This window comes from Chiloscyllium plagiosum, chromosome 34 (genome assembly GCF_004010195.1).
Source record: "Chiloscyllium plagiosum isolate BGI_BamShark_2017 chromosome 34, ASM401019v2, whole genome shotgun sequence".
Taxonomy (NCBI): Eukaryota; Metazoa; Chordata; class Chondrichthyes; order Orectolobiformes; family Hemiscylliidae; genus Chiloscyllium; species Chiloscyllium plagiosum.
The window spans coordinates 37,198,291-37,211,318 of NC_057743.1; the positions used below are offsets into that span (position 1 = coordinate 37,198,291).

General features: G+C 44.4%; 1 protein-coding gene across 1 annotated transcript in view; it reads left to right on the forward strand.

Moving 5' to 3' along the window:
* Window positions 1–13,028, forward strand: part of pik3cd (phosphatidylinositol-4,5-bisphosphate 3-kinase, catalytic subunit delta) — a 222,697-nt gene that overhangs the window by 66,982 nt on the left and 142,687 nt on the right. The gene's annotated exons all lie outside the window — the stretch shown is intronic.

The following is a 13,028-nucleotide window of genomic DNA, read 5'->3' on the forward strand; positions in this document are numbered from 1 at the left end:
CTCTCAATCCTGCTGCACCATTCAGTAGGATCGCGGCTGATCTGAATACTCCACATTCCTGCCTATCTCCCCGATAACCTTTCACCTCCTTGTTCATGAAGAGTCTATCTACCTCTGCCTTAAAAATATTCACAGACTGTTTCCGCTGCTTTCTGAGGGAGACAGGTCCAAAGCCTCATGACCGCCTGACAGGGGGTAACCCTTCTCTCTATATTAAACGGACTATTCCTTATTTAAACAGTAGCAGCCCCTCGGCCTAGTTCTAGATTCTCCCACAAAGAAGGGATCATCCTTTGCATATCCGTCCCGTCAGGATCTTGTATGTCTCAGTCAAGTCTTCTCTTAAGAATGCCTCATCTTCTAGCTTGGGACCCTCCAGCCACACAGCATCAATGTGGATTGCAGCAGTTTCCTCATCTCCCCTTCCTCCACCTCATCCCAGATCCAACCCTCCAACTCAGCATCACCCTCTTGAACTGTCCTGCTTGTCCATCTTGCTTCCCATCTATCCGCTCCACCCTCCACTCCAACCTATCACTATCACCCCCCTCAACCTGCACCCACCTATTGCCTTCCCATCCATCTTTTCGTCAGCCGCACCCCCTATTTTTCTCACAGCCCCCTCCCCCCAATCCTAATGAAGAATTATGCCCGAAATGTCGATTCTCCTGCTCCTCGAGCTGCTGTGCTTTTCTAACACCACACTTTTTGACTCTGATCTCCAGTGATGATAAGCTGAGACTGTTCAGCATTTCCTCATAAGGCAATCTGCCCATTCCAGTTATTAGTCCAGTAAACCTTCTCTGAGCTCCTTTATTTTTCCCTCTATATTCATTCATGGGATGAGGACATCGCTGACTAGGCCAGCATTCACTGCCCAGAGGGTAAATGAGAGTCAGCCACATTGCTATGGGTCTGGAGTCACATGTAGGCCAGACCAGGTAAGGATGGCAGTTTTCTCTCTAAACTACATTGTTGAACCAGATGGGTTTTCCCCCGACAATGGATTCATGGTCACCATTAGACTCTTAATTCCAGATATTTATTGAATCCAGATTCCACCATCTGCTGTGGCAGGATTTGAACCCATGTTCCCAGAACATTACCTGGGTCTCCGGATTAATAGTCCAGCGATAACACCACTAGGCCACTTCCATTGTGCTTACACTCTTCCCTAAAAAATAACTTTTCTTTATTCACTCATGGAACGTGAGCATCTCTGGCTGGGCCAGTATTTATTGCCTGTCCCCAGTTGCCCCTTGAGAAGTTGGGGGTGAGCTGCTCTCATGAACCACTGCAGTCTGTGTGCTGTGGGTTGACTCACACTGCCCTTAGGGAGGGAATTCCAGGATTCTGACCCAGCGACAGTGATATATTTCCAAGTCAGGACAGTAAGTGGGAAGTATATTGCTATTCCATCCAGGTCTTTGGGAATAGAATCCCTACAGTGTCGGAACAGGCTCAAATCCACACTGATCCTCCCAAAGAGTAATCCACTCAGACCCATTCCCCCTACCCTATATTTATCCCTGACTAATGCACCTAGCCTACACACCCCTGAATACTGTGGGCAATTTAGCATGGCCAATTTACCTGACCTGCACATCTTTGACTGTGGCAGGAAACCGAGCACCCGGAGGAGACCCACACAGACACGGGAAGAATGTGCAAACTCCACACAGACATTTGCCTGAGGCTGGAATTGAACCCGGGTCCCTGGCGCTGAGGAGGCAGCGGTGCTAATCACTGAGCCACTGTGCTGCCCATTTCCAGTCGCTCACTGGAAACCGTTCGAATGTTTACTTTGCTTCAATATAGAAGTTTTCTGCTTTGAACAAAAGCAAATTACTTGGGTGTGAAATGAAAGCAGAAGAATTCCAGAAATATTCAGCAGATCTGGCAGCATCTGTGGAGATGGAAACACAGTTAACAGTTCAGGTCAAAGACTTCACAGCAGAACATTCCAATTGTTTTTGACATTATTTAAAACCCACAGTGTTTTTCTGCTCCTAATTCTATCTTAATTTGAACTAATAGTCACAGCTTCTTGTTTAAAAGTTTGTAATGTGTATCTGTCATTTGCTGTAAGTGACATAAAGCTGGTCTGTATTTGGGAAAACCTGTTTTATAGTCTATTTTCATCCAAGCTTTATGTCCCATGCAAGGCAAAGTTAAAAATCACACAACACCAGGTTACAGTCCAACAGGTTTATTTGGAAGCACTAGCTTTTTGAGCACTGCTCCTTTGTCAGGTGGTTGTGGAACTTAAGGCCACCAGACACAGAATTTATCGCAAAAAATTACATTCTGTGTCTTATGGTCCTGCTCCACAACTACCTGATGAAGTCCCACCTGCTGCAAAGGTGTGTAATAACACCCCTGAACAGGTTGATTCGAAAATATCAAAAGCCAGTTATTTCTCAGTAGCACTAGATGTACACTGTTCATCCAGCTTCCTCTCTCTCCATGGATGATGCCTGACCCACTGTGATCTCCAGCAGTTTTCTTTTGAGGACTGAGTTTGTGACCCACCTGCTCCAGAGGTGAGTCATAACCATAAGACATAGGAGCAGACATCTGGCCATTCGGCCTGTCAAGTCTGCTCCCCCATTCAATCATGGCCGATAAGTTGTTTCAACCCCATTCTCCCTGTAACCTTTGATCCACTTGACAATCAAGAACCTATCTACCTTTGTTTTAAATATATTCAAGGACCTGGCCTCCACAGCCCTCTGTGGCAGCGAATTCCTTAGATTCACCACTCTCTGGCTGAAGAAGTTTCTCCTTATCTCCATTCTAAGGGGTCTTCCCTTTATTCTAACTGTGTCCTTGGATCCTAGTCTCTGAATAGGTCGATTAGGAAAATATAAAGTTGTAAGAAGGGCACATTGAGGGCACATTGTTAGGTTTCTCTTACAGAGATTGGAGTGATAGGCAGGATGTTGCTTATCAGCGTGCCTTGGTTAACATTGGGCAGGTCAGTGACATGTGTTAGTGAGAGTGGGGAGCTGGTCCTTTCCCTGTGTGTGGGACTCCTTGGGTAACAGACCAGAACTGATTGGCTGTGTGTGATGCAGCCAATGGCAGTGCATTCCTGCAGAAAATAAATGTAACAGTTTGAAGGTGTAGTTGTTGTTGTTTGAGGTTTTGTAGCTGCGCCTTGCCTGGTGGTTTCCTTCTCTTCTTGCGATCTGGTTTAATTTGCAGTTTGAAAGGATCCAGCAATAAAGTTTGTGCAGTGAAAACGATTGTGAGGAGTCAGTAAACAAAAGCAGAACAAGTGAAGTATGTCGCTGCTGTGAGGGCGTGAGCAGCTCCACTCAGTGAATCTGATTCAATTACAATTACACAAGCAGCAAGTCCACGATTGTTCCTTGTAAAATTGTTTTCAGCTGGGAATTACATGTGCAACAAACACAGAAAGCGTTGGAGAAACTCAGCAGGTCTGGCAGCATCTCTAGAGAAAGAAACAGAGTATACGTTTTGGGTCCAGTCACCCTTCTTCAAATGCTGCTGTGTTTTCCCAGCATTCCCTGCATTTGTTACAGATTTCTAGCCTCTGAATATTTTGCCTTTATTAGTTTGATGAGCAGCTTCCCCTGACCCGGTTGCTTTAGTTTGTCTCTCTGCTTTCGAAATTCAGCCTAGCGCTGTTTCTCTGTCAGCTGTGGCTGAGTGGGTAGCACTGTCACCTCTGAGTCAGAAGGCTGTGGGTTCAGGTCCCCTCTCCAACCCTAGAGCTCAGACATCTGAACTGACGCTGCAATGCAGCACTGAGGGAGAGCAGCAGTGCTGTTGTTTTATTTTATTTGGATGCTTCATTCAACCTCTCTCCCTGTCCATGGATGTAAAGCGTCCCCAACACTGTTAAGAAGACCGGGAGTTTCTCTCTGGTGTCCTGGTCAATATTTATCCCTCAGTCTACCTGAACAAAAAGCAGACCATCACTTTTTATGGAAACTTGCTGTGTGCAAATTGGCTGCTGAATCCCCCACACAACTGGCCACATTTCAGAAGTGTTTCCTGGGCAGTAAAGCACTCTGGGACATCTTGTGGTATTAAATGCGTTATACAAATGCAAGTCTTCCATTTTTCTTTCTGTGATTTTATGCTGGCTTCAAGTGTTATACAATGTAATTAATCTGATCAGGACAAGGTATTCAGTAATGTTGTATCTCTCATTGTACATTACTGTCCGATAAGCTCGTATTTGTCAATGCAAATGGAACAACTCTAAAGGAATAATGATGGTCTTGTAACACAGGTACATCACAGCAGTATTAATTCTGTCCAAATTGCTGAGTTGTGTTGCTAATGTTTTTTTACAGTAGCAGTCAGTGCATGTATCCTGACAAATTGTCCATAACACTGAATAATTTACCTGTTGTGGATTCTGATGTGTGTGTTGGTGCTGTTTAACGCTCTGCTTTTAACCGGCCAGCTGGTCATTTTTCAAGGCGCCTTTTCTCAGGAGAGAATGTCCTCTACACATTTCATTGGCGCCACAAATTGTACCACAAGCTACCCAGAACAGACTGCTCCAGCAACTACACAAACACCAGCTTCCACAAGATAAAGCAGATTTGTCAACTGTTCACAAAGCCAGACCTCCCACTCTGGCCCCCTCCCCGCATTGTAGAGCTTGAGATGTTCTGTTCTGCAAAACAAAACTAAAACAGAAATCACTGCAAAAACTCGGCAGGTCTGACAGCATCCATGGAGAGAGAAAGCAGAGTCAACATTTCGAATCCAATGACCCTTCTTCAGAACTCAACCCTGAAGAAAAGGCATAGTGGATTTAAAACATCAACTCTGTTTCTCTCTCCACAGAAGTTGCCAGACCTCCAGCTATTTATGGTTTCATTTCTTGTTAAAGGCGTCTGTGCATTCAGAAACATCTGTGGTTCATCGGGATAAGTGATGAATTAGCGCAGAGTATTAGAGACTTTACTCATTTATATGGGATGTAGATTCTTGTGAAACTAGAAGCATTGAGATACCTGATATTGTAATGTAGTCAAATAAAACAAAGAATTGTGGATGCTGGAGATCAGGAACAAAAACAGAAATTGCTGCAGAAACTCAGCAGATCTGGCAGCACCAATGGAGAGAGATACAGAGTTAACGTGTCGAGAACTATCTGAAGAACACTCATATTAGGACCACAACGTTAACTCTATTTATCACCCCACTGATGCTGCCAGATCCGCTGGGTTTTTCCAGCACTTTCTGTTTCTATTCTTGAGTACGCTCAAGGTTGGATCAGACAGCTTTTTGATGAAGGAGCAGATGCAGGTTATAGGGAGCAGTAAAGTGGAGTTAAGGCCACAATCAGATCAGCCAGGAGCCTCTTGGATCAGGTCTCTCATAGTGGTCTCTCAGCCCAGTGTGGTGGTCTCTCGGCCTGGTGTGGTGTTTTCTTGGTTCGGTGTGATGTTCTCTTGGCCCGATGAGGTGGCCTCTTGGCCCGGTGCGGTGGTCTGTCTGCTTGGTGTGTGGTCTCTTGGCTCGATGCGGTGGTCTCTAAGCTCAGTGTGGTGGTCTCTCAGCTTGGTGTGGTGATCTCTCGGCCCAGTGCGCTGGTCCCTCAGCCCGGCGTGGATCTCCAGCCTCAAGATGATTCCAGAGCAGTCTTCCGCCATTGACAGCTTCAGGGTTAGGCCCGACCCGGACTAGAGAATAGGTGCTGGTGTGGACTGAGATGGAAGGACTGTTATTCTATACTTTTTATTTCGTAATTTTTCCAATTTATTTGTACAATCTGTAATCTCGGACTTTTTCTTTCTTTATTTTTCTAATTTGTTTTCCCCTAACATTTGTACTTAAGAATCTGTACCGAGGTACCTTTGTACCTAAGATGACATTGTAAGTGGCGACTTGTCAACTTTTCTGTGTACTTACTTGAGGATGTGACAATAAAACTAATTCTAGTCCTAAATCTGTTGAATGGCAGGATAGGGCTTGAGGAGCTGAATGGCCTACCCCCTTTCTATTTCTCATGATCTTTTGTCTAAACTTTCTCAGCGAGTTACTCTGTTGTATCATCACTTTCCCCAGTTGTGGGTTCTGACTGCTGGCTACTTACCCATTGAGAAATACTCTTACAAAACAGAAAAATAAATGACCTCATCATCTGCTCAGAAGTTTTCATCATTTTCTGGTTCGCATACATTGTTGTTTTAAAAGTCCTTAAGCCTCAAAAGTGCCTCAGTGAAAGATTGTTTAATTAGGGAATTTTTTTTAAAAAGTTCAAGAACGATATTTGTTCTCTCATCCTCAACGTGTCAGACATGCTACTGTGTTTGGCTGCAAGAAACTGTTACAGAGGATCAACAATAGTTTGTGAAGTTCTACTGTTAGGCAAACCGGTTAGTCATTAATCTTTGGTGAACGGTTTGCTTTTGGAGAAAATGATACAGTTCATTCATCAAGAGGAGATAAAGGAACAGTGCTATATGCAGAAAACATCCCCAGTCATTCAATTTGGTTCAAGTTGATTGTGAAATGCACGTGTTTGATGTTGAGGGTCGTGCCAGTATAATTACAGTATTTACTTGGGGACTTTCCATTCTAAATGTTGATAGTAAAGTGTGACAGCAAATACTTATCATTTCAAGACAGAAAGTGTGTAGTCACTGAGATAGTTTGCAGATAGATAGATAGGTAGATGTTCAGTGAGCAGTCAAGGTGATGGGAAGGAAGGGTACAAGTGGGCGGCACGGTGGCACAGTGGTTAGCACTGCTGCCTCACAGCGCCAGAGACCCGGGTTCAATTCCCGACTCAGGTGACTGACTGTGTGGAGTTTGCACGTTCTCCCCGTGTCTGCGTGGGTTTCCTCCGGGTGCTCCGGTTTCCTCCCACAGTCGAAAGATGTGCAGGTCAGGTGAATTGGCCATGCTAAATTGCCCGTAGTGTTAGGTAAGGGGTAAATGTAGGGGTATGGGTGGGTTACGCTTCGGCGGGTCGGTGTGGACTTGTTGGGCTGAAGGGCCTGTTTCCACACTGTAATGTAATCTAAAAAAAGCGACCTGAACTGATTTCACTAGTTCCTGGCTTCGGAGCAGCAGATGTTGGGTACACCTCTGACATTAACCTGACATTCATTCATCATTCCTGTTTGCCTGTTTTGAGCTTCAGCACATTAAATCCTGTCATTAATAGATTAGTTGGAGGTGATGGGGAAGATGAAATCGCAAAATGACTGAAAAAATGTGCGCCCATTCAGATTGTGAGTGGGAAAATACTAGGCTTTAGTGGAAAATCTAGAGACTTTCAGTATGACTGACATGTTACAAACACACACCTGTGTGGAATACAATGCAAGACAAAGCATTCATACCAGTTAAGATTCTAAAACATGAACTGATACAGTCTCTAATAGAGAATTTGAAGAGTACAGAGATACTGCACCTTCAAAAGTCAACAGGTTAATCATTTTTGAGCTGTAAGGTTGGCTTGACAGCCCAGCTAAAATGTAGTCTCGTTCTTGTTGGGCAGAAATGGGATTTTCAAGATGATTTACCCCTGGATTAGATAGACTCAGAGTCCACATTATAAAAATGATACATCATCTCTTTGGATTGATGGATAAAAAAGGACTGTCCTCTGTTCCTAAGTCTGAATAGAAATATGGGAGAGAACCAGAAGCCATGAGATCCATTTCATTGATTGACAAGATACCAAGGCTAAATGATGTGTTATTCTAAAGGATAATGGATGTAAATTTGCAGAGCAGTGCAATGCTAATGTTGGGTATAAAATCGAGAAGCAAGCACTTCCATCCCTTTGGATTCCAGGTCTCACTAAGTGATTCACTTTGGTTGGCTGATGCTGTTACTATAAAGTATTTTGATAAGCGATGTTGTGGCTGATTGAACCACAAAGCTGGCCTACCCAGAAGGTTATGTTCTTAATGGGTATCTTATGTTGCTCCACCACAACCTCCCACACAACTACCTGGATGATTAAGCATAGCTGCTCTTTAACATTACTGGTAACAACTCTTGTTCAGGAGCGGATCTGAAGATAGAAGCGTATTCAATTCTAAATATATCAACTCCCCCAGTGGCATAACACAATAGGCTTTTCTGATTGAGCAGGGAAGGAACTGGTCCCCTCTTGGCTGTAGAAGTAGCTGATAGTTCCGAGCAGAGGTTCTTATGCAATTGGATGAGAATGAGTTTGACGCTGTGTCTCTCCAGTGGAAGGCACTGAAGTGAGCATCTGCAGAGGTCACTTAATAATGCAACAGCTCTTCTAGCCCTTTACAAAAATTAAACAAGAAGAATTTTACTAAAGTTTGAGAAAGCAGGGGTTAGTTCACTTTTATATTTCACATGGTCACAGATACAGAGGATAAATCCAACTTGAGATGTGCTTGGCTTGTTACTTCTTGAAAGGGAGTATCCTTTGAATCATTTAGCTGCCCAAAGTTTGCCTGTTCCCGTAGCCTGTGTAATAAAGATTCACTAGACTGGCTCCTAGCATGAGGAGCTTGCCCCTCGAGTAGAGATTGGTTAGATTAGTTCTACGTTCCCTGAGCTTTCAAAGAACCAGAAGGGATCTAATTGCAATATGTACAATTCTTAAGGAGCTTGACAGGGTGGTTGCTGGGAAAATGGCCATGAATCTCCAGTGTCCAGTCCAACTGTGGGGGATATATGTGTTCAACTAACCCCCCTCATCCATTAAGCTGTCCAGATCACACGCCAATCAGCTTGCTCAGGTCTGCCCAATGAACATCTTGGTTATCCTTGGCAACAGAGCCCTGCTTCTGCCTGAAGCTGCCAACCAATCAGAGGCCTGCAGTTTCTGGGTCCAAAAGACCATCGGTCGAGGTCTACACTTCAGGGTATCCATTAGCGGAAGGTAAATGGCTTTCTTTTCCCTCTCGTGGGGTAGGAGTCATGGAGTGAGGGGGATTGGAGGCAAGAGCTCTTCAAAGTCACCCCTTTGTCCCCAGTCTATGCCTCCTACTCCCCCCAGATTGGAACTAACGGAGGCTACCATTCCCTCCTCCCCCTCCCCCGCCTTACACAACCCTGAGGTCAAGTTGCCTTTTTGTAGATAGCCAATGGGATTGGGGAAAAGTTGACACCTTTAAAAGCTTTGATTGCTGTTGAGTTGGGAAAGGCCTTATTGGACCATCTGACTCGGACTTAATTAATGAAGTGGCAAGAGGGAGGCTGACGTATCTCTCTACGGCCAACCTGCCCAATTACCTCCCCTTTGTGCCATGTCCGGGAGGGGTAGGTGGGGTGGGAATATCCAATTAATGTTTCTCTAAGCCGAGGAATCTAGAATCAGGGCTTTCAAAATGAGGTGCCAACCATTTATGATTAAGATGAAGAGAAATTCACCCAAAAGAATTTGTGAATCTTTGCACTTCCCTCTACCAGAAAGTTGCAGATGTTGGTTAAGCCATTGTGTATGTCCAAGATATTGACATTTCAGTATCGAGGGAAAAGGGGAATACTGGGATAATGCAGGGAAGTGGATTTGGAAGAGAGGGACATTATCTTGTTGAATGGTTGAGGAGGTTCAAGGGGCCGAATGGCCTACTGCAGTTTAAATGATTGGATTAAAGGGTGTTTTGGTGGTGAGGACAGGTTTCTCTCTGAAATGGTAATATCGACAGTTTGGAGCAAATCATTGCAGACGCTGTGCTGGAGAATCTGTGCTGGAAACAAAGAAAATGCTGGAGATCACAGAGAGTCAGGCAGCATCTGTGTAGAGAGAGCAAGCTAATGTTTCACGTCTTGTTGACTCTTTGTCAGAGCTGGCCAGAGTCAACTAGACTCAAAACATTAACTTGCTCTCTCTACACGGATGCTGCCTGACTCTCTGTGATCTCCAGCATTTTTTTTGTTTTCAATATCCACATGTCAACAGGTTGGATCGCCTTGCAGTGTCCTCCATCAGCAAGAATGTCTGGGAGGAAGGTATCACTCAGTACTCTGGTTTCTCTGACTGGACAGTACAACCAGACCATAGGCAGTTAATGAGGAATTATTACCCATACACATCATTGCATTATGCAAATTCACATCCAACAACCTTTTGGATAACACCAGAAAAGGAGATTTTAACCCCTTATTGATAAATCTTTCTTTTAAAGTGTTGTATTTTTAACGGAGTTTACTGGGACTTTGCCTCATATTTTTAGTGATGGCACTTTGTTAGCTGGTCAGGCAGCTATTGAAGGTTGGAAAACAATGGTGGCTGGTTGTATGATCACTGCAGCTCAGGGATAGCTATTATTGCATAAAACCATAATAGCTAGAAGCTGAAGTAGACCATTCAGCCCATTGAGTCTGCTGTGCCATTCACAGAGATCACAACAGATCTCGATTCTCAGCTCTACTTTCCTGCCTTTTCCCACCACCCATAATTCCCACACTGATCAAAAATCTATCTCAACCTTGAACACGCCTAACGGTCCAACCTTGTTAGCCCTTGGTGGTAAGGAATTCCATGGATTGACTAGCTTCTGAGAGAAGAAATTCTCCTCATCTCTGTCCATATAGGTGACTCTGAGATTCTTCCCTCAGGTCCTCGGCTCTCCCACAAGAGGAAACACCCCTCAGCACCTATTCCTGGACCCACTGTCTCAGACAGTACTTTCTCATGGCCCCATTTAGAATACTGTGTCCAATTTTGGGCCCCACACTTCAGCAAAGACATACTGGCACTGGAGTGTGTCCAGCGGAGATTCACACGGATGATCCCTGGAACGGTCAGCCTAACATATGATGAACGGCGGAGGATCCTGGGACTGTATTCATTAGAGTTTAGAAGGTTGAGGAGAGAACTAATAGAAACTTACAAGATAATGCATGGCTTAGAAAGGGCGGACGCTGGGAATTTGTTTCCATTAGGCAGGGAGATTAGGACCTGTGGGCACATCCTTAGAATTAGAGGGGGTCAATTTAGAAGGGAAATGAGGAGACATTTCATCAGCCAGAGAGTGGTGGGCCTGTGGAATTCATTGCCATGGAGCGCAGTAGAGGCTGGGACATTAAGTGTCTTCAAGGCAGAGATTGATAAATTCTTGATCTCGCAAGGAATTAAGGGCTATGGGGAGAGTGCGGGTGTGTGGTGCTGAAATGCCCATCAGCCATGATTAAATAGCGGAGTGGAGTCAATAGGCCGAATGACCTTACTTCCATTCCTATGTCTTATGGTCTTAAGGACACATGGCTTGCTTTACCAGTGGTTCAATGTGCTTTTCTGAAAAAGAAAAGGATTTTGAACAAAAGAAGATAATTTTGTTTTAGAGTCATACAGCACAGAAGCAGGACCATGTGCTCACTATGTCTATGTTGACCAACAAACGCCAAATTACACAACATGTTATGGCTGTACAGGACATTGGTTAGGCCACTTTTGGAAAACTACGTTCAATTCTGGTCTTCCTCCTATAGGAAAGATGTTGTTAAACTTGAAAGGGTTCAGAAAAGATTTACAAGGATGTTGCCAGGGTTGGAGGATTTGAGCTATAGGGAGAGGCTAAGTAGGCTGAGGCTGTTTTCCCTGGAGCGTTGGAGGTTGAGGGGTGACCTTATAGAGGTTTATAAAATGTTTAGGGGAATGGATAGCCAAGGTCTTTTTCCCTGGGGTGAGGCAGTCCAAAAGCAGAGGGCACAACTTTAAGGTAAGAGGGGAAAGATATAAAAGGGTCCTCAGGGGCAACTTTTTACACAGAGGGTGGTGCGTGTATGGAATGAGCTGCCAGAGGAAGTGGTGGAGGCTGGTACAATTACAACATTTAACAGGCATCTGGATGGGTATATAAATAGGAATGGTTTGGAGGGATATGGGCCAAATGCTGTCAAGTGGGACTGGATTTATTTAGGATATCTAGTCAGCATGGACAGGTTGGATCAAAGGGTCTGTTTCCATGCTGTACACTGTCTGACTGACTGCAGAAATCTAATTTACCTGCACCTGGTCGATATTTCAAGATTTTATTCCTCTGTCCTGTACTGTTGAGTTGTTGGTTTGTCTGTTTTGAATCATCAATTTGCCATCTGGGTTTTTAATCCTTCATCACTTCCACACAAGGATTGATTTTAATTGCATTCTAGGGCTTAGTGAGAAGATCTAGGAAAGGGCTCCGGATGTGTTATAGATATGACCCTTTTAAATGGCAAACCAGCTGCAGGAGAGGCAATCTTTAATTTGTACATGTCTTTACCCCGTCATTGATTACGTCTCCATGTTGTTGTTGTTTCTTGGCTTAGATTCCTTTAGTTAAATATCTCCCTCTTGAATCAGAGGCCAGATGTTTGCATAGAAACTGCTGCCATTGATCTAACACCTCCAGAGCATGTATAGAGACTATCCAGCACTGCTGCCCATCGATTGCTAAGTGGTTGGCATGTTTCCAGGCTGAGAGTGAACAGTCTGTCTCTCTACAGCAGTGCCTGCCAATGTTCACAGAGAAATCCAATGGAAACTTCATTAAAAATGCCGGATTGGGACCGAGCGTGGGCTCCGCTAAACCGGAGCTGCTGACCGGAGCCTCCAGGAGTCCCTCGGCCTGGTTATGTTAGTCTTTGCTCTCATCTGAGACAACATTTGTCTCTTGCTAGGCCACGTACAGAAGCCTTTCAACGGACAAAGTCAACCTAACAATGTTGGCCTCATTAGGTTAGTGCCTTTTTAACCTTGGGATCTTTTCAGAGTAGTAAGATTTGTTTTGCTCTGTAGAAATCCTATGTTGCTAAAAATAAAATGATGTTGCAGCAACGGTTTTGTGTGTGTGTGTGTCTGTGCATGTGTGTATATATGAGAGAGTGTGTGTATGAGAGAGAGTATGTGTATTAGTGAATATGTGTGTGTCTGTGTGTGCAATGAGGGTGTGTGTATGTGCATGAGTGTATGTGGGTGCATGAGAGAGAGATTATGTGTGTGTATGTGAGAGAGAGAGAGTGTGTGTGTCTGAGAAAGTGAGTATGTGTGTGTGGGTGTGTATGAGAGAGAGTGTGTGTGTATGAGAGAGTGTGTGTGTGAGAGAGAGTGTGTG